At 41.4% G+C, this 20995-nt stretch overlaps 1 long non-coding RNA gene across 3 annotated transcripts; it reads right to left on the bottom strand.

The window, feature by feature from the left end:
- Positions 1–1767: 1767 nt before the first annotated feature.
- LOC129472453 (uncharacterized) lies at positions 1768–18483 on the bottom strand. Of its 3 annotated transcripts, none has more exons than XR_010118769.1 (5): positions 18312–18483; positions 13593–13795; positions 8631–8826; positions 6828–6915; positions 1768–1924 (listed from the first exon to the last, which is right to left on the bottom strand). It is a non-coding gene; the product is annotated as an uncharacterized lncRNA (long non-coding RNA). The 3 variants fall into 3 exon arrangements; XR_010118771.1 differs by having other exon boundaries at positions 13695–13795; XR_010118770.1 differs by lacking the exon at positions 1768–1924 and having other exon boundaries at positions 6468–6915.
- Positions 18484–20995: the final 2512 nt, after the last annotated feature.

The raw sequence follows: 20995 nt of genomic DNA, 5'->3' as shown, positions 1-20995 counted from the left end.
CAAGAGGCAGTTGGAAATTCTATTTGCTTTGCGACTGTGAGTTTTCTGGCCTGCTTCCTTTCTAAAGTATATTACTTTGTTTTTGGTTCATGAAGTTATCACTTTCTGTTTTCTGGAACAGCTATGTATTTTCTTTATCTATCATCAATCTGCCTGCCTATCATCTATGCATCTATTTACTATCTATCTTTTCTACCTTTCGCTATCAAGAGCTTGGGTCAAGCAGGATAGAATTCCAGTGTGTGTTCACTCTACCATTTAAAACAAGAGCGCTTGTAGGCATTCTCCAACACATCATAAACCTGAGCTTTCTAAAACAGGGTGTGGCAAACCACCATGCATGGGCCATGGGTGACACAGTCTGCGTTTGTTAAGTAAAGTTGTAATGGGACACAGCCACATACGTGTGTTATATAATGTCTCTGGCTACTTTCATGGTATCATGGAAGAGCTGAGTCATTGAGAGAGGGACCACATGGCTTGGAAAACTTAAAATATTTAACATTTAGCCCTTTGCAGAAAATATTTGCTGACTCTTGTTTTAAAAGATCTTTGTTTAGAATGCTACCTATTGCCTTCTGGGTAGAATCACAACTCTTTACCACAATCAACACAGCTTCAGCCCTGCTTCTATATCCAGCCTCATCTATTATTTCTACTGCTTCTCCTTATTTTCCTTCTGGCCATGCTGATGGACTGTCAGCTTCCCAGATGTGCGAGAATCTCTCCTCCCTTCCCGACATTCTCATGCTTTCCCTCTGCCTCTCAAGAACTTCCTGTCCCATCTCTCATGACAAATCTCTTCTTCATTCTTTAAGATGCAGCCCCTTTGCTCCTTCCTTAAGGATGTCTGTCTGGCTTCATTTTGGGTGACGTGCTCCTTCTGCATCTCCAAGAGCCAGCCTGTGTGTGCCAGCTACGGCATTTCTTTGCCTCTCTGTGTCATATATCACCAAATCTGCCTAAGCTTGTGTGAGTCACTGCATGACAACTTCAGACTCCACCAGCATTGTCCCCACTAACCACGAGGCTTAGACATTTGTCCAGTAAGCTCAGCGTTGTGGGGTGGTAGCAGTAACCAGCTGGTGAGCATCATCTCTTACATCAGAATCAAATCTGTAGATCTCAGCCATTCGTAAGTATTTGGAGTTTAAAATTAGCATAAAGATTTTCCTTAAAATAAGAATAAATGGCTTGAGTAGGCTTTTGGAACATAGGATATTTCTGCTGGTTCATTTCGGTGTTCAGTATTCCCACATGAATCTAAACATGACTCTGCTCTTCGTAGCTGTGTGACCCTGGAAAAGTCACTCAATCTCCCTCAGCTAAATTTTATTGTGTGAGTAATGAGAAGAGAGTTGTGATTTGTATTTAGTGAGTAATAACAAAAGGCATTTGGCTTTCTGGAACCTGGTATGTAGTAGATCCTCATGAAATACCAGCTCTGTTGATAAAACTAGACTGAACGGAGCTTTCAAAGTCAACAACAGCATCATGCAGTGAAGGACGTAGATGAGAAGCTGCTGCTGCTGCTGCAGCCTGCAGCTCCTGGAGGCCCGTTTTGTCCATGATTTAGCAGGAACGCACTACCTTTCCATGAGGAGACACTGCCCACAGAAACAAAGGCTATTCTTTGAAGACAAACATGTTTTAATCATTTTTACATTATGTAATAGTGTAATAAAAATAATAATTTATTAATAATAATATAAAATTATTTATATTATTATGTTATGACTTTTGTACAGAGCTTTACATCTAGATATTCTGAAGTTGGTGGTCTGTGAGTGGCATCGAGTGATGACTGACACACTCTGACCTGGGGTAGAACAACACGTGTCCCTGCAGTTTGCTGAATTTCGGGGCATCACCAGGGTGTGTTTTCCTATCCTCCTGAGTTTTGCCCACTTAAACAATGGCGTTGCTGTAATAAAGAATTACACTATTTATCAAAATATTACTTTGAAGATTACTGGTTCACATAGTTCATTTTCAAGTTTTCTTAAACTATCAGGCCCATAGCTAATGCCAGTGACTCCAAGGATGAGAAGGTAAAAAGGCCTTTTTTTTTTTTTTTTTTTTGGCCAAGACCAAAAAACTCCACATTTCAAACTTTACTGTCTCATGCTAGTCCCTGGAAAATTGGAAGTGAACACACTCCCCTCCCAGCCCAATCACAGCTAATGAATAACCAAGATCTCCTGCAGGTGCCTTTGCCTTGGCTTTGTGAGCCTGGAGTTGCCGGCTGGCACTGGGCAGCAGGCAGCAGAGCTGGTGCCATTTCTCCGTGCTTTCCCCACTCTGTGGGGGACACAGGCACTTTGAACAACCTGGGTCCTGGCCTGGCGCTGGCTGGGAAGCTATTTGATGTCAGGCTCAATGTGGACTTCTGAGTTGAAAGGAGAGTATGGGTCACCCAGCCCCGCGTACTCATTTTACCAAGAATGAAAATGGGGATCTATTTCAGACATGAGAGTACACATTGTAAGGCTGTGCAAGCTCTCTGCACTTGTACCCGCTCAGCACACACTTACTGAGTGCCGAGTGTCTCCAGCATGAGAGGGGCTCTAGTTCGCGGGGTCCCACCCTCCACAGAGAACAGCAGCACCTCGAGGGACAGAGGTGCAAAGAGCAAGGTGGGGGCCCTTCTACTGGAGAGGTGGCTGGGGGGGTTCCTTAGAGGAAGTGACAGCTGAGCTCTTCTCTGGAGGGTGAAGCTGAATTACTTGAAGCTTCTGGTGAAGGAGTGTCTGGGGAAGTGGAGCCTGTGAACCAAAAGCATAATGACTTGTCCAGAGAAGTGTAACAAGTTCCATATTTTTTCTAAGCCAAATCTGCACAGGAGTCACCAAAGCAAAGAGCAGGATCCTGGAGCCAGGGCCTTGGATTCCACCCACTGGCAATGTGGATGTCCACTGGGAATTTTGGGGGGCAAAACGTGAAAGTGTTTCCTCTTAGCTCCAATTCTCTGTCTCTCTGTCTCTTTCTGTCCTTCTCTCTCTCCCTTATCTTTAAGTTTTGTATCATCATAAAAAACACAGATGTCTCAGACGTGGGGATTAGCAGCCTGCCTCTTTCTGGAGACTTAAGGGGAGCACTTTGGCCTCTGTGAGCTTGTTCACAACAATTCACGAATCTTGCAAAAAAAAAAAAAAAGAAAAGTCGTGGTAGCAGAGGTTAGAAAATCTCCTAGAATTTCTTCTGATACTTTGAATTTATGATAAATATGTTTAATCTTCATCTTCTGAAAAGTCACCAGTTACACAGTGAGGACCATAAAGGGAGTCTGTTTCTGTGGTTTGTGGCTTCAACAGTCAGCGGTTTTGCAGCAATAGTATTGCATGTGGGTTTTAGGCTGATGATGCTCAACAGTGGACAATTCTCTTCACCTGCCTGGGCCCCACTGCCAGCCCTTCCATATAGTGCAGGGTCACAGCTGAGCTCTCCGAGACACCTCGCAGGATCTCAGCTTCTGAACTATCAAGTGTCTTCTAGGTGAAGGCTTGGTCTCATAACCTTTGTGGCTCCCTCCAGGTAACACTTGGTTTTCTGACCTAACCCTGGTATGTGTGTGACACACGTGTGAATGTGCTCCCTGTGGCAGCGCTAAGGACTCATTCACCACGGATGCCAAAAGGGAAATGCAGTGTGCTTTTTTCCAACATCTCCAGTCTTGTATTATTTTTACCCATCAGCGCATTTGAAAAAGGAAAAAAAAAGGCCTCCTGTTAAAATTAAATCCCCTCTGGAGATAATGAGTATTTTTTAAATCTTTCATGTTTTTTATAGTCACATTTGCTCCCAGTTCCTGCCAGGATCCACTAGAGGCAGAGACACCCATGTGTATTTGTGTGGCACTTGCTGAGTCGTAATAAAAACAGATACTCTGCCCTCCCGGAGCAAAACTCCAGTGCCGGGGCCAGCGGCAGCAAGTAAGAAAACCTCGGTTTCTGTATCTGCATCAGCTACACGGTGCTTCACACAGGAGGCATCAGCCAGTTTTCTCAGTTAAAGAGACAGAAAAAAATGTGTCCTCACTACTTTTTGAATTTACCACGTTATCTAATGTTTTAACTTAATTGAATGAATAAACTCCCTATGCATCTGGACACATGCATGGAAAATTCACAAACATTTCAAACCAAAACAGAGTCTTTTGCCAAAAGAAAATTTCTTAGATATGTGAATTTCACTTTTTTCTATCTTTTAGTGATTTTAATGTAATGAAATTGAGAAATCTGTGCTTCTAAAAGACTTTTTAAAGAGCACGGTATTTTTCCATTTTGAAAAAAATTGGCAAAATATCTTCTATTATAGACAGAAGTTAATTGGCTGCGGGTAATAAACAGAAGATTACAAACGACCTTTATCCCGATATTCTGTCAAGGGCTACAGTGAATTACACACCCTGGCATGGGTTTGCACGCCACGTGCTAGAAGCCAGCAGTCATGCAGGCCATGCTCTCCCACACTTAGAAAAGAAGCCCATGATTTGCAGATGACATGATTGTATATTTAGAAAACACCATCGTCTCAGCCCAAATTCTCCTTAAGCTGATAAGCAACTTCAGCAAAGTCTCAGGATACAAAATTGATGTGCAAAAATCAGAAGCATTCTTATACACCAATAACAGACAAACAGAGAGCCAAATCATGAGTGAACTCCCATTCACAATTGCTTCAAAGAGAATAAAATACCTAGGAATCCAACTTACAAGGGATGTGAAGGACCTCTTCAAGGAGAACTACAAACCACTGCTCAAGAAAATAAAAGAGGATACAAACAAATGGAAGAACATGCCATGCTCACGGACAGGAAGAATCAATATTGTGAAAATGGCCATACTGCCCAAGGTAATTTATAGATTCAATGCCATCCCCATCAAGCTACCAATGACTTTCTTCACAGAATTAGAAAAAAACTACTTTAAAGTTCATATGGAACCAAAAAAGAACTCGCATTGCCAAGACAATCCTAAGCCAAACAAAGCTGGAGGCATCACACTACCTGACTTCAAACTATACTACAAGGCTACAGTAACCAAAACAGGATGGTACTGGTACCAAAACAGATATAAACCAATGGAACAGAACAGAGCCCTCAGAAATAATACCACACATGTACAACCATCTGATCTTTGACAAACCTGACAAAAACAAGAAATGGAGAAAGGATATACATATAAATGGTGCTGGGAAAACTGGCTAGCCATATGTAGAAAGCTGAAACTAGATCCCTTCCTTACCCCTTATACAAAAATTAATTCAAGATGGACAAAAGACTTAAATGTTAGACCTAAAACCATAAAAACCTTAGAAGAAAACCTAGGCAATACCATTCAGGACATAGGCATGGGCAAGGACTTCATGTCTAAAACACCAAAAGCAATGGCAACAAAAGCCAAAATAGACAAATGGGATCTAATTTAACTAAAGAGCTTCTGCACAGCAAAAGAAACCACCATCAGAGGGAACAGGCAACCTACAGAATGGGAGAAAATTTTTGCAATCTACTCACTTAACAGTGGGAGCTCAATAATGTGTGCACATTGACATAGAATGTGAAATGATAGACACTACACACTTGAAAGAATTGGTGGCATGAGGCAGGTGGATGATGAGAAATTACTTAATGGGTAAAATGTACATTATTCAGGTGATACACTAAAATCCCAGACTTCACCAGTACACAGTTATCCATGAAAACAGTGTACTTACTATTGCTGACTTATTACCAAGGATCTTTTAAACGCTACAAATTAAAAGCCAGATGAAGAGATGCACAGGGTGAGGTATGTGGAAGGGATGCACACCTCCCATTCCCTCTCCAGATATGATCCTCCCAGTATCTCCTGTGTTGAGAGAGCAACACAGACGCTCTCCCAACCCTGTCCTTTATTACACAGGCAGATTGGTTACATCAGTGGCCATAGGTGATCAACTCAACCCTCAGCACCTCTCCCCTTCACAGAGACGGGAGAGGGGAAGAAATTTCAAATCCTGTAATGACAAGGTTGGTTCCCTTGGCAGCTAGCCCCACTGAGGCTGTCCAGGTACCCCCAGCCATCAATCATTTCATTAGCATACAAAAGACACATCACTTCGTACATTCCCAAGGCTTAGCGCTCTGTTTCAGGACACTGCGGCAAAGACCACACATTAACTCTTATTATGTTCCAATAACCCATAAAATGGAAGAAAAAAATCTACACATTAGATACTTCATTAGTGTCTGTTATCCAGAATGTATAAATAACTTTTACAACTCCACAACAAAGACAACCAAATCTAAAAATTGACGAAAGACTTTAATACACACTTCACCAATAAACACATGAAAAGATGCTTAACATCATTATCATAATTAAAACCATGAAGACATACCCCTTAACTCACACAAGAATAGTTATACTAAAAAATAACAACTGTTGACAAAGATGTGCAGAAACTTGAACTCTTAAACACTGCTTGTGACAATACGAAATGGTGCAGCCTATGTGTAAAATAATTCGGTGTGTCTTCATAAAGTTACAAATAGATTTACCATATGACTCAATGATTCCATTCCTCGGTATATACCCCAAAGACCTGAAAACAGGTGTTCAAACAAAAACCTATATACTCTTTAAATGTGTCAAGGTCATAAATATGCAGGAAAGTCTGGGGAACAGTTCCAGGAAAAGAAAACTGGATCAGAATGAAAAAAAAAAAAAAAACACATTATACTCCCAAGTGTGTCAGGAGGTAAAAGTGAAGTGAGTTTGTGGACTGAATTATCATGTAGGAACAATGCTGATTTCCTGATCTAGGGGTTATGTGGTAGTTACCTGGGATAGTATCCATGCATTCCGTACAACATACTGGAGTATTTTGTGGGACACTGCAAATCTGGTACAGCGATAACTGTTGGGGAATCTAAGGGAAGAAACAAGTTATACTTTGTACTGCTACTGGAAGTTTCCTAGAAATATGACATTATTGGCAAGTAAATTACTTTTTAAAACAACCGTATCAATACCATGCCAGGAAAGCAGACACATCATCAAAATCCATTACAGAGGCTATAGTTCAGCCAAAACTGTGAAACCCTTAAAAAAGTCTCAATGTCAACAGACTTCACTTAGTAGATATTATTACATTTATTAGTATTAGAGGCTACTGTGTGGATATACTAGTGTTAGGCACGGTATGGATATTTAGATAAGTGTTAGGGAATGGTGTGGATATTGTATTGGTGTTGGGGAATGGTGCAGATATTACATTAGTGTTAGGACATGGTGTGGATACTATTACATTAGTATTAGAAGCGATGGTGTGGATTAGATTAGTGTTAGAGCACGGTTTGGATATTATTGCATTAGTATCAGAAGCAATGGTGTGGATTAGATCAGTGCTAGGGCACGGTGTGGATATTATTACATTAGTATTAGAAGCGATTGTGTGGATTAGATTAGTGTTAGACCATGGTTTAGATATTATTACATTAGTATTAGAAATGAGGGTGTGGATTAGATCAGTGTTAGCGCATGGTGTGGATATTATTGCATTAGTATTAGAAGCGATGGTGTGGATTAGATCAGGGTTAGAGCATCGTGTGGATATTATTACATTAGTATTAGAAGTGATGGTGTGGATTAGATCAGTGTTAGAGCATGGTGTGGATATTATTACATTAGTATTAGAAGCGATGGTGTGGATTAGATCAGGGTTAGAGCATCGTGTGGATATTATTACATTAGTATTAGAAGTGATGGTGTGGATTAGATCAGGGTTAGAGCATGGTGTGGATATTATTACATTAGTATTAGAAGCGATGGTGTGGATTAGGTCAGGGTTAGAGCATCGTGTGGATATTATTACATTAGTATTAGAAGTGAGGGTGTGGATTAGATCAGTGTTAGGGCATGGTGTGGATATTATTACATTAGTATTAGAAGCGATTGTGTGGATTAGATTAGTGTGAGACCATGGTTTGGATATTATTACATTAGTATTAGAAGTGATGCTGTGGATTAGATCAGTGTTAGGGCATGGTGTGGATATTATTACATTAGTATTAGAAGCAATGGTGTGGATTAGATCAGTGTTAGAGCATGGTGCGGATATTATTACATTAGTATTAGAAGCAATGGTGTGGATTAGATCAGTGTTAGAGCATGGTGTGGATATTATTACATTAGTATTAGAAGCGATTGTGTGGATTAGATTAGTGTTAGACCATGGTTTGGATATTATTACATTAGTATTAGAAGCGATTGTGTGGATTAGATTAGTGTTAGACCATGGTTTGGATATTATTACATTAGTATTAGAAGTGAGGGTGTGGATTAGATCAGTGTTAGGGCATGGTGTGGATATTATACCGGTGTTAGGGCACGGTGTGGATATCATAGTAATGTAGGGCACATTACTACATAGTAATGTAATAATGTGATTATTATATTAGAGGCCACGGTAAGAATATATATTAGCAGCCACTGTGTCTTGGACGTTGACAATGATATCAGGGTGTACTCCAAACAGTGAGATTTGGGGGTTTTATTTTTCTAGATGAATTTCTTCCTCTGCTGAGTACTCTAAAGACTCACTCCTCGGCACTCAGGGCCGTGGACAGGAAGCTTTTTACTCACCAATGAAGAACACCAAGTTAACACGACCCTCGTGCTGCCCTGAGGAAGGTGAAGCTCCTCGCTGCTTCTGGCACCTCAGCGGGAAGTTGGTTGGGGCGGGATCGCGCGCCCTCTGGTGGCGCCATGGTTCAGCACAGACGCTCTTGCTCACAGTTTCTCGGCGGATGCGCGCCCCCTCCTGGCTGTCCTGAAATACCTATAAAATTCAATATTCAGTTTATTCAGTGTCATAATTTTGGAAATTCAAACCGAAATAAAGGCCACTATATCCATATCCTTCCCATAAATGGTGATGGAAGAATTATTTGGAAGCCATATAGAATAAAATGAGTGCATACACAAATTAAAACACAAAAACCTAAAACTTAAAGTATAATAATAAAAAAATTAAAAAAAAACCTACTCAAAATAGTCCAGAGACTATAATTTCAAATGCAAAACTATAATCTAAAGGAAAACCTAAGTGACACTGGAGTTGGTGTTGAGTTTTAACACATAGCATCAAATGCCAATTCGTGAAAATACTGAGAACACAGACTTTATAAAACTAAATTTTCTACTGTGAAAAACCCTATTCAGAGAACAAAAACACAAGACACACTTTGAGAAGATATTTACAAAATACAAACGAGATTTTAAAAACTGTACTGAAAATGCACAAAGAACTCTTCAAAGGAACACTAAGAAAACTAAAAACCCAATAAAACTGGGTAAATATATGAACAGACACCCAGCAAAAGAAAATGTATAGATAGCAGGCCAGGTGTGGTGGCTCATGCCTGTAATCCCAGCACTTTGGGAGGCTGAGGCGGGTGAGTCACCTGAGGTCAGGAATTTGAGATCAGCCTGGCCAACATAGTGATACCCCCTCTCTACTAAAAATACAAAAAATTAGCCAGGCGTGGTGGTGGGTGCCTGTAATCCCAGCTACTTGGGAGGCTGATGCAGGAGAATGGCTTGAACATGGTGGGTGGAGGTTGCAGTGAGCCAAAATCCCGCCACTGCACTCCAGCCTGAGTGACAGAACGAGACTCCATCTCCATTAAAAAAAAAAAAGAAAAAAGAAAAAAACCAAAATATACAGATAGCACATAATCACACAAAAGGATGCTCAATATATCTCATTAGGAGACTGCAAATTAAAATAATGCTGAGATATCACTGCACACCTAGTAGAACTGTGGGACTCTTAAAAAAAGCTCAACAATAACAACTGGAGATTGAAGAACAATAGGTACGGTCATTCATTGCTGGCAGAATGCATGAATGGGTACAGCCACTTTGGGAGATAGTTTGGCAGTTTTTCCCAAAGATAAACAAGTCTTACCTTACAATCCAACAAATGCACCCCTAAATTGTATATGTTTAGACAGCTGCTTTGAAAAATTATGTTCAAACAAAAACTAGCATGTAATTATATACAAGCCACTCTACTCATAATGGCCAAAATTTAAAGTAATCAGAACGTTCTACAATAGCTGAATGCATAATCAATTTGAAGTACAACCATGCAATGGAATACCATTCAGCAACAGAAAGGAATGAACTGTCAATCAATGAAAAGAAATGAACGAATCTTGGATGTATGTTGCTAAGTAAAGGGTGGCAGTATGAAGATGCTTTACATTATATGACTCCATTCATATGACATTCTGGAAAAAGCACAACCAAAGACATGATCGTCAGATCAGTGCCTCTCTGGGGTGGGGATTTGAAGTATTCCGTATGGTACTCCAGTAGTGGATATCTGACACTATGCATTTGATAAAACCCATAGAATTTTAATGCACAAAGAACAAATCACAATCTACACAAATTAAATTATTTAGGATGTGGAAGTATCTAAGGACAAAATACAGACTGCAACCAAGAATCTAACTGTATTACCAATGTATGCTGCAAGTGGTGGGCCAAAGGTGCTGAGCTGGAAATGAGTAGAATCCATAGACTAAAAACAAAATGTACCATACACAAACAGTGGACTCTATTTTATAAACTTATTTCCCATAGAGATAATAGTTAATTTTGAAACCACTATATCTGTAAAAATAAAAATAACCATGATTTTCCTCTATACTATCAACACTTCACCTTTAACAGCAAATTGTGGGGGGTGGGGGGTGTTTCCCACACCAACCAATTTTCCAACTCTCTGGAAAACAATTGGGTGTCCTATAATTCAACTATGACACTGATTACCTGGAGTTAGTATAGACCCTACAGGTTAAGGGCTTAGTAACACCAGACTGTCCCCAACCTCAGATGCCAATGACAAGTAGTGAATCCCCAGTTTACCCAAACTTCTATATGACTTGGCTAGAAACTAGGCATTCCGACACCCCCTCTTCAGGTTTGATAATTTGCTATGATGGCTTATGGAACTAGGAAATACTCACTTATGTTTACTAGTTATTATGGTCTCAATGTGTATACACCCCCCACCCCAAATTCCTATTTTGAAATGTAATCCCCAAAGCGATGGTATTCAGAGGTAATTGAGAGGTGATCAGATCATGAGGGTGCTGTCCTCATGAATGAAACCAGTGCCCTTATAAAAGCGTCTAGGAGCCCGTTTCCCCATTCTGCCATGTCAGGACATGCTAGAAGGCACTATCTATGATAGTTGAGCCCTCACTAGACATCAAATCTGTCAGCCTTGATCTGGAACTTTCCAGATTCCATATTTTAGGAATTTTTATGGAAGTTTCATCATGTAGACATGACAGATTATTAACTCAATCTCCAGTCCCTTCACACCCTCAAAGGACTGCATGTTAAGCTAAAAGTTACAAGCTTCTTATCATGGCTTGGTCTTTCTGGGGACCATGCCCATCCTGAAACCATCCAGGAACCCACAGAGTGTCCTTATTAGAACGGAAGCCATTCCTATTATCCAGGAGATTCCAAGGGATTTACAAACTCTGTGTCAGGAACCAGGGCCAAAGACCAAATATTAGAACACAAGATGCTCCTAGCACCCCTTTTGTTCAGGAAATTATAATAGTTTTAGGAGCTCTGTACCAGGAACTGCAGACAGAGACCAAACATATATTTCTTATTAAGTCCCTACCTGGAATCTTGATCAAGAACGAATTCCTTGTTCCCAATGGAACAAGGGATGAAATAAATGGCAGATAGTAGGGGCCAGGTTCCTCACTCTTAGGGTGAGAAGTTACAGATAAGAAATGGGGAAGCCTAGAATGATCTCTGTGACAATGAGTCACTATATATATATACATATATATATGTATAAACTCACATTTAGCTTAATATATACACAGATGGTCCCACATAGAAACCTTTATAATTAAGTGGGTGCATATAAGTTAGAAGACACACATATATTTCTTTGCACTGTCAGCTGTGAGGGTCATGATGCAATGAGCACATTTAGTGGCCAGATGTAAGTTTTTCATACCATTCTCTAACAAAGGAAATCAGGGGTCTTTGAAGAAATGGCTGAAACTAGGACTGGGACAGAAAATATACGAGCCAGGGTACTTTTGAAGTAACAGAAGGAAATTATAAAAAAAAATACATGAAATTATGTCAAAGGAGCCAGTGGAAAGAACTCCCAATGGCCACAGGTATAAACAGACAGCAACAAAATACTGTAGAATTAGATAACAACCAAAACATTAAAGTGACTATCTGAGTATCCATACTGCTATAAATAAATGATTAAATAGATATGCAAATGGGCTGAATAGAAATCTCTTATACAGAAGAATTCCAAATACCTGATATAGACACTCAGCCATCAAGGAGGTGGGGCTAACTTCCCACTCCTTAAGTATGGGCTCTGCATGATGACTTCCTCCAAAAGCGTACCTACAATATAGACATGGGAAAAAAGGAACTTCACAGTGAAAAACCTGAGAACACTGCCTCAGCCAGGTGATAAAAGTTAACATTAATGGTGATAACACATCCTGAGAGCATGAAGTGACTAGAATAGCACTTGCAAACCAAAAATACAATTCAAAGGTCCTTCCCACAACCATCTCTCCACCAGGGGACAGCAACGTTAACCTGGAAGACTGGTTCAGGCTATGAAGGGAAAGAGGTGGTCAGAGATGCCTCATTATGCCCTCCTCCCTTTTGGAATTCCGGAAAAGCCAATCAGCATTTAACATCAACATGACCTTAAATCTGATAAGAAACATTTACAATCTATTCTCTCTGAAGCCTGCTACCTGGAAGCTTCATCTCCACGATAAAACTTTGGTCTCCATACCCCTTATCATAACCCAGACACACCTTTCTATTGATAATAACTCTTTCAACAAACTGCCAATCAGCAAAATTTTAAATGTACCTATAACCTGGAAGCCCCACCCCACCCTAATCCATTGGGTTGTCCCACCTTTCTGGACCGAACCAATATGTATCTTAAATACACTTGTTTGATGTCTCCTATCTCCCTAAAATGTATAGAACCAACCTGCACCCCAACCACCTTGGACACATGTTCTCAGGGTCTCCTGAGGGCTGTGTCATGGGCCATGGTCACTCATATTTGGCTCAGAATACATCTCTTCAAATATTTTACAGACTTCGACTCTTTTTGCGGACACACTACACATCTGATCTGCTTCCCCCAAACCACTAAACCCAGTCTGATTATGAGAAAAACCCCAAGTAAACCACAATGGAGAACATTCTACACAATACCTGACCAATCCTCCTAACACTGTTCCACATCCTCAGAAGTAAAGTCTGAGAGACTGTCACAGCCAAGAAGAGCCTCAAATGATGACTAAATGTCGTATGGGATCCTAGATAGGATCCTGGGAGAGAAAAAGGAAGAACTAAGGGAAACCAAGTAAGATGTGAGCTTATTTAATAATATAGTAACATCCAGTCATTAACTATGACAACAAATGATATAAGATGTTGGTCAGGAGTGGTGGCTCATGCCTGTAATCCCAGCACTTTGGGAGGCTAAGGCGGGCAGATCACCTGAGATCAGGAGTTCAAGACCAGCCTGGCCAACATGGTGAAACCTCATCTCTACTAAAAATACAAAAATTAGACGGGCGTGATGGCAGGCGTCTGTAATACCAGCTACTCAGGAGGCTGAGGCAGGAAAATCGCTGGAACCTGGGAGGCGGAGGTTGCCATGAGCCAAGATCGTACCACTGCACTCCAGCCTGGGTGAGACTCTGTCTGAAAAAAAAAAAAAAAGATGTTAAACATATCTGATACATATTGATATGTTAAAAAGAGGGGAAACTAGGTTGCGTCTACGTGGGAAATCTGCATTTTCTTCCCAATTTCTGTGTGAATCTATAACTAATTTAAAATAAAACCTTTATTTAAAAATTGTAATTTTTTCAGATTTCTGCTAAATTATTTGTACTAAAAATTAGTAGTAATTGACACTAACTACTGCTACTTTTAAAAATAAGAGCATTCAAGATACTGCAAAGTAAATTATGCAGACTAATACATAATTTCAAAGAAATGCCCCTTTTACATGTTTTATGTTAAGATAACACATACGTGTAGACATATTCATATCATTTTTCTTATGGTGTAGTTCACTCTCTAAGAAAGCTGGTCATCTTAGAACCAGGGAAAAAATTCACATTTTGGAGACTATTTCAATTTACAGCTGGACGTTTTCAAAGTATGACTTCGTGAAAAAAAAAAAAAGTTCAAATTGATTCATTGTGACTGGATCACTTATTCTAATGAATGCTTGTCTTTGTTTCCCAGCATTCCTTTCAGCTACGATACAACAGAAGCAAATATTTGCCACTGGAAAAAATATTCAAAGACACTGTTAGGTTAATCTACAGCTGATGACAGTCAGTCTAGTCTACATAGCAAGCAGCTTCAAGATATGATTACTTAGCTAAGCAGGGAAATGGGACGTGACTGCTGCCTCATTCCCACGCCTCTCTGGACCTGATAATTTAGAGGAAGCTCACATTCGCAAAATAAAAAGTTTCTTTTCTTTCTCAGTATTAAATATGCTGTCACAATAGAAGAAAGCTTTACTGACTTCTTCAATGATGTGTTGAGACCGAAAACCTAAAATGATAGTTACTGAGAATAGTGCTAATGCCCTAAGTTTTAGTCACACCCTCACCTAGGTAAGAACCTAACCACAAGGCGAGAACTGTTGAACAAATTACGGGAGGTCACTGTTTTGGTCAGAACTCCTGCATTAGGCCACACTGGGCAGGCCAAACCAGAATGGAGACACTCATGCTGAATGACACACAACGAAGGTGAAACTTTAAGGAAGTAGATAGATCCCAAAAGAGCTCCCTTTTTCCCTGAAGAGATTCCAATCTACCTGAGTCAGCATAAAGAAGTCCCCTCTGCTTTAATTCTTACCGAAACAAGCAACTTGAAGTAATCTGATATTAACAAATCAGTTGTTATTTTCTATTGCTCTGTTTCCGCCTTAAACAACACATGTTCTGCTATTGCCCAGAAGGCACTAAGACCAAATAAAACTTGTAAATGCCACACTGAAAGCAAATAAGTCCTAATAACTCAATTTACAATAATAACAAACAGTGACACCAATGCCCAAAGTTTTGATCAATATCTCAAAATTGAGAGGCTGGCCAAAAGGGAGGAATTCTTACATCAAACTACATTTGGGCTTTAGAAGCATCCCAAAGAGTCCTTGTAAAGAATCGCGGCCGGGTGCCGTGGCTCACGCCTGTAATCCTGGCACTTTGGGAGGCCAAGACGGGTGGATCACGAGGTCAGGAAATCGAGACCATCCAGGCTTACTAGGTGAAACCCAGTCTATACTAAAAAAAAATACGAAACAATTGGCCGGACGTGGTGGCGGCAGCCTGTAGAACCAGCTACTCGGGAGGCCGGGGCAGGAGAATGGCATGAACCCGGGAGGCGGAGCTTGCAGTGAGCTGAAATCGCGCCACTGCACTCCAGCATGGGCCACAGAGCGAGACTCCGCCTCAAAAAAAAAAAAAAAGAAGAAGAAGAAGAAGAATCGCAACCTACTTTAGTATACAAACAAACTGAAAATCTGACTTGGGAATGTATCATTGTAACAAATAGCGGAGGTTCAGCCAATCACATCAGCCGAGTGTCAGCCAATGGCAGGCAGCCAGCTGTTCAAAACAAGTTCCAAGAAGGCAAATCTGGGCTGTAACCAGGTCTGTAACCAATCCAGCCATCTCCATACCTCACTTCTGTTTTCTGTATGTCACTTTTTTTCTCTGGCTATAAACATAACACATGTTGTGTGGCAGATCATTCTGAACCATTTTTGGTCTGGATTGCTGCCTGATTCTAGAACCACAAAAAAAAGCCAATTAAGATCTGCAAACCCACATTTGTTGTAATTTTGTGTTTTAACAGTTGTGCCCTGCAAAAGACATTAAGCTGAAATTAATTAAAAATCATTTACGGTCATGATTAGGTCATAAAAAATTGTCAAACATAACAATTCTTCAAAAAAAGCTAAAAAGTATATTTTTAAAATATTGTTGATGGAAAAATGAGTGCAAAAGTAGATAGGAAAACTATGTACAAAACTAAAAACAGAGGAGAAATTAAAAGTCAAATAATTGCATCAAACTGGAAACCTAGAAAAAATGGGTGATTTCCTAGTAAAAATACACATTAACGAAATGGGCACTGAAGTAAGGCAACTATGAATAGACCAATTAGCATAGAAAAGCTCGGAAAGGTCCTTAAAGATCTCCCAGTGGAAAAAGGCCCCAGGACCATCTGGGTCCATAGCTTAGTGTAAGCTGACTTAACTAAATGTGAGTTTACACTCGTGCATTGCATACATCTGATAGTGGTCCCATGAGATAAAAATGGAGCTGAAAAATTCCTTCCCAGCCATCTTGTCATAAGCTCATGGCTCAACGCATTACCTTTTATGTGTTTTGATACCATGAAAGGAAAATAAATCTCAGGACCCCCAAATCACCAAGCCAAGGGAAAAGTCAAGCTGGGAGCTATGTCAGGCAAACTTGCCCTCATTCTATTCCTAAGTAAGATAGCTAGAAAGATAAAAAGCTACATACCTCACTCACAATTTGCCCACAAAGAATTTCCTTTTGGAGAAAGGACAGACAGAACTCAAAGTCATCTCTCACCTGAGACCAATGCATATCTGATTGCTTCCTCTGCCCTATTGTTTATGTAAAAATGCAGATTCATTGGGCCGGACTAAATTGTGTATTCAGTGGAAGGCTGATCAAGGATTCAAAAGAATGCAACCTTTTGTCTCTAACCTACTTCTGACCTGGAAGCACCCCCACTTCCTGCTTCCAGTTGTCCTGCCTTACTGGACCAAATGACTGTACATCTTACATGTCTCATGTATCCCTAAAATGTATAAAAGCAAGCTCCACCCTGGCCACCTTGGGCACATGTTGTCAGGACCTCCTGAGGCTGTGTCATGGGCGTGTCCTTAATCTTGGCAAAATAAGCTTTCTAAATTGACTGAGACCTGTCTCAGATATTCTGGGATCACAATCTACAATCACCACGGTGTTATGGTTGACTACAGCATTCAGTACAGAGACACGTTGTACAGGTTTGTGGCCTGGGAGCAATAGGCTATACTATGTAACTTAGGTGTGGAGTGGGCTACACCATCTAGGTTTTATAAGAACACTCTACAGTGTTCGCACAAAGATGAAATCACCTAAGGACAGATTTCTCAGAAAGTATAACATCATTACAAGATGCTTGAGTGTATTTTAAATGGTCAAAGCCTAGGAGAAAAAAAAGAAACTTAACTCTTGTTATGGGTTAACAACAAAGCTTAATAGAGTTAACATATTTCATCTAATCTAAGATGCCAATGATTAAAAGACATTATTTTATGCACCATCACAAATAGGTTGCCAATTAAACCGACTTTCTGAATAACACACAAATGTGAATTTACTTCTATTAATGCCAGGAAAGTAAAATGAAAAATAAATTATGGTTTTGACATGTTAAAGCAAATAAGGCGGGGGGGTAGCCTGAGGCCTTCCCTAAGCAAACAGAAACCGAACTTGGAGGCATTTAAACTGACTTAAAAAAATTAACAAACCAACCGCAGTCCACGCCAAAAAGCCTAGCAGCCAGTTGCTGTATGACTAGGGACGCTGAGGGAACCATCCCCACAACAGGCGGTCACCTAGCTGGAGCCACTGAGGAGCCTCACTTAGGGGCCACCCCTAAGAGCTCGAAGCCCCAAGCCGTTCTCCGTTCTGGGGCTTCCTGCGTGATGCATGAACCATTCCTTTGCTGAAATAAACTCCGCTTAAATTTATTTTGCCTAAAATCCTTTTAACAGACAAAGTCCAGTATTTGCACTTACAATACGGTTGTAAAAACTCACATCTACATCTGCTCTTCGATATTTTTCGAGTACTTTAATACTGTAAGAAAAACGAGCCACTGGAACGCAAATAAAAGCAAGTCGTGGGGTGCGCGTCTCCCTGGGGCTCCCCGTGTTGCCCTCAGGGTTCCTCCCTTCTCTGTCCCGGATCCACCCCAAACAAACCCAAATCGGTCAAAAACTAAAAATTGAAACAACTCAGGTATGCTGTAACGATGAATAACAAAACCACTTAATGAAGGGCCACTTTGTAAAATAAAATAAATACAACTTGAGAAAGTGGAGCGCAAGGCAGCGCGGCCTCCCCAGCGCTGAGCCGGGACAGAAAGCTTCTTCCTCACCTTTCGTCAGGCAGCCTCGGGGGCCATGAAGCCACAGCTTCCCCAGTCGTTCCTGAGGAGCGGAGGAGAAGGAGGCTGGGTTGTCCCCGGCCACGGCCCCAGGTGTTCCTATAGAGACAGTGGCGTCTCCCCAGTGGGTCCTGAGGAGGAGGAGGCTGGGTCCTCTCAGGTGTCCCTGTAGGGATGGCGGCGCCTCCTGGGTAGGTCCTGAGGAAGCGGCTCGGCTCCGCCCCCTGGAGGCGCAGGGCATATGTGCCGGAACCCGGGCGCCTCTTGAGGTTCTGTGAGGCGGCATCGCGCCCCCTGACGGCCGTCGCGGGCGGTGCAGGATGCTCAGGTGCTCGCGGTCGAGCTGTGGCCTCGCCCCTCCGGTGAGTCTCCGAAGTCCGCTGTTCTGACACTTACACGCCATGACTTTGGAAAAACCAGCTGAGGCCGGGCGCGGTGGCTCACGCCTGTAATCCCAGCACTTTGGGAGGCTGAGGCGGGCGGATCGCGAGGTCAGGAGATCGAGACCATCCTGGCTAACACGGTGAAACCCCGTCTCCCCCCCAAAAAAAAATACAAAAAAAATTAGCCGGGCGTGGTGGCAGGCGCCTATAGTTCCAGCTACTCGGGAGGCTGAGGCAGGAGAATCGCTTGAACCCGGGAGGGGGAGGTTGCAGTGAGCCAAGATCGCGCCACTGCACTCCAGTCTGGGTGACAGAGCGAGACTCCATCTCAAAAAAAAAAAAAAAAAAAAGCAAAGGAAGAAAGAAAATCAAGCTAAAAGGGAGATAAGAAGCAAAGTAGATGGCCAACTGACAAAAGTCAATTGATGTCCTATGTATCAGAAATTATGAAAAAATTGGAAAACTGGAGTGTGACATTTTAGAAAAGCAATACCATTTACAATGGCACCCCTCACAACTGAAGTTCTTAAGTACAAATCTTTAAAATAAATGTAGAAATATGCATTCATCAAACTTAGAAACACCGTTGAATGAAATCAAACAAAATGTAAATAAATGGACAGATGTTCCTTATTCAGGATTTGTAGAGTCACTATTGTGAAGATGAAAATTCTTTCAAATTTGATTTATAAATTCAGTGAAGTCCCAATCAAATTCTCAGAAAACTGTTTTGGTTTTGTTTGTTTGTCTGTTTTAGAGGCAGGGTCTTGCCCTGTCACCCAGGCTGCATTACAGTGCTACAATCACAGCTCACTACAGCTTGGAACTTCTGGACTCAAGCAATCTTCCTGCCTCAGCCTCCTAAAAAGCTAGGACTACAGGCACATGCTACCATTCCCTGCTAATTTTTTCAAAATATTTTTAGACAAGGGAGTCTTATTATTTTGCCCAGGCTGGTTTTGAACTCCTGGCCCCAAGTGATCCTCCTGCTTTGGCCTCCCAAAGCACTGAGATTACAGGCATGAACCATTGCCCCCAGCCTTGTTTTTAAACCTAGAATAGGCAACATTGAAGACGTACAAAGAACTCACACATCTGGATCCCAACACATCAAAGAGCTAAAGCAATGAAGACAATGTGATGCTGGTGAAGGAACAGACTAACAGATAAATGAAAATTGGCCCAAAATAGACCCAAGTAAATACAGTAAATTGATTTTGACAAAGGGACAACGGGCATTCAATGGAGAAAAAAAATGTGTGTTTCACCGTGGGTGATGGAACAATGGGAACCATATGAGGAAAAATGGACCAAATAGAAACCCTATAACTTATACAAAAATTTGTTCAAAGTAGTTCATAGGCTTACATTTAAAATGCAAACCTGTAAAAATTTTAGAAGAAAATGAACATGACCTTCTATTTCATGATGAGTTTTTAGTTACAACCACAGAAGCCAGTTGATGAAAGAAAAAAAATGGATAGTGTAAACTTCATTAAAAATAAAAATGTGTACTCTGACAACCTCCAGGGTGCTGAGAGCAGACCAGGGTGGGGCAGAGGCACTGCAGAATTTCCTTCCTAAATCAGGTGCATTTTAAGATGTGAAAGTGTTGCTGTCTTTAATTGTTCTGGATGTTGTGTTATTTTTTATTTGTAAGTTATTGCCACATCATACATGAAGGATTGTCCCTGAGGAATAACATAGAGATCTGCCATCCAGTTCCCCAAATCCTGGAATGACGACCCTGAAGGCTCTGACCACAAGTGGCACAGACACGCCTTTAGGACAGTCTTACTCTAGGCCTCGGCCACACATTCGAAGGGCTGGCTGCGCTGAAGAGAGGTGGAGGCTTTTGACCACGCTGATGCTGAAGGCCTCAGTGACAAATCCTCCCATCTGCTGAATGCCTGGCCCTGTCAGGGCACACTCCTGTGGACCTCACAGGTGCTAACACACTTAATTCTCATGGAACCTCTATTAGGTCACACCCCTGTTGTCCACCTCATGAAGGTGAGCTCACTGAGGGACAGAGAGGTTAATGATGTGCCCAGGGTCACTCAGAGGGCAAACAGAGGTCTCAGGCACAGACTGCATGCTCTTCAGGGTCTGAGCACTCAGGCCCTATGATGCTAGTGTGCACACTGCAGGCTGGCCCTGGCGTGAGCCTGCTCCTGTGAGAATTATGCAAGTGTACACACTGTAGGCTGGCCCTGGCGTGAGCCCGCTCCCGTGAGAATTATGCAAGTGTACACACTGCAGCCTGGCCCTGTTCTGAAAAAGAACCATCAC

The sequence above is a fragment of the Symphalangus syndactylus genome, chromosome 22 (assembly GCF_028878055.3).
Source record: "Symphalangus syndactylus isolate Jambi chromosome 22, NHGRI_mSymSyn1-v2.1_pri, whole genome shotgun sequence".
Lineage (NCBI taxonomy): Eukaryota > Metazoa > Chordata > Mammalia > Primates > Hylobatidae > Symphalangus > Symphalangus syndactylus.
The sequence above is the reverse complement of the archived record's forward strand: the minus strand, read 5'-3'. Positions and strand labels throughout refer to the sequence as shown.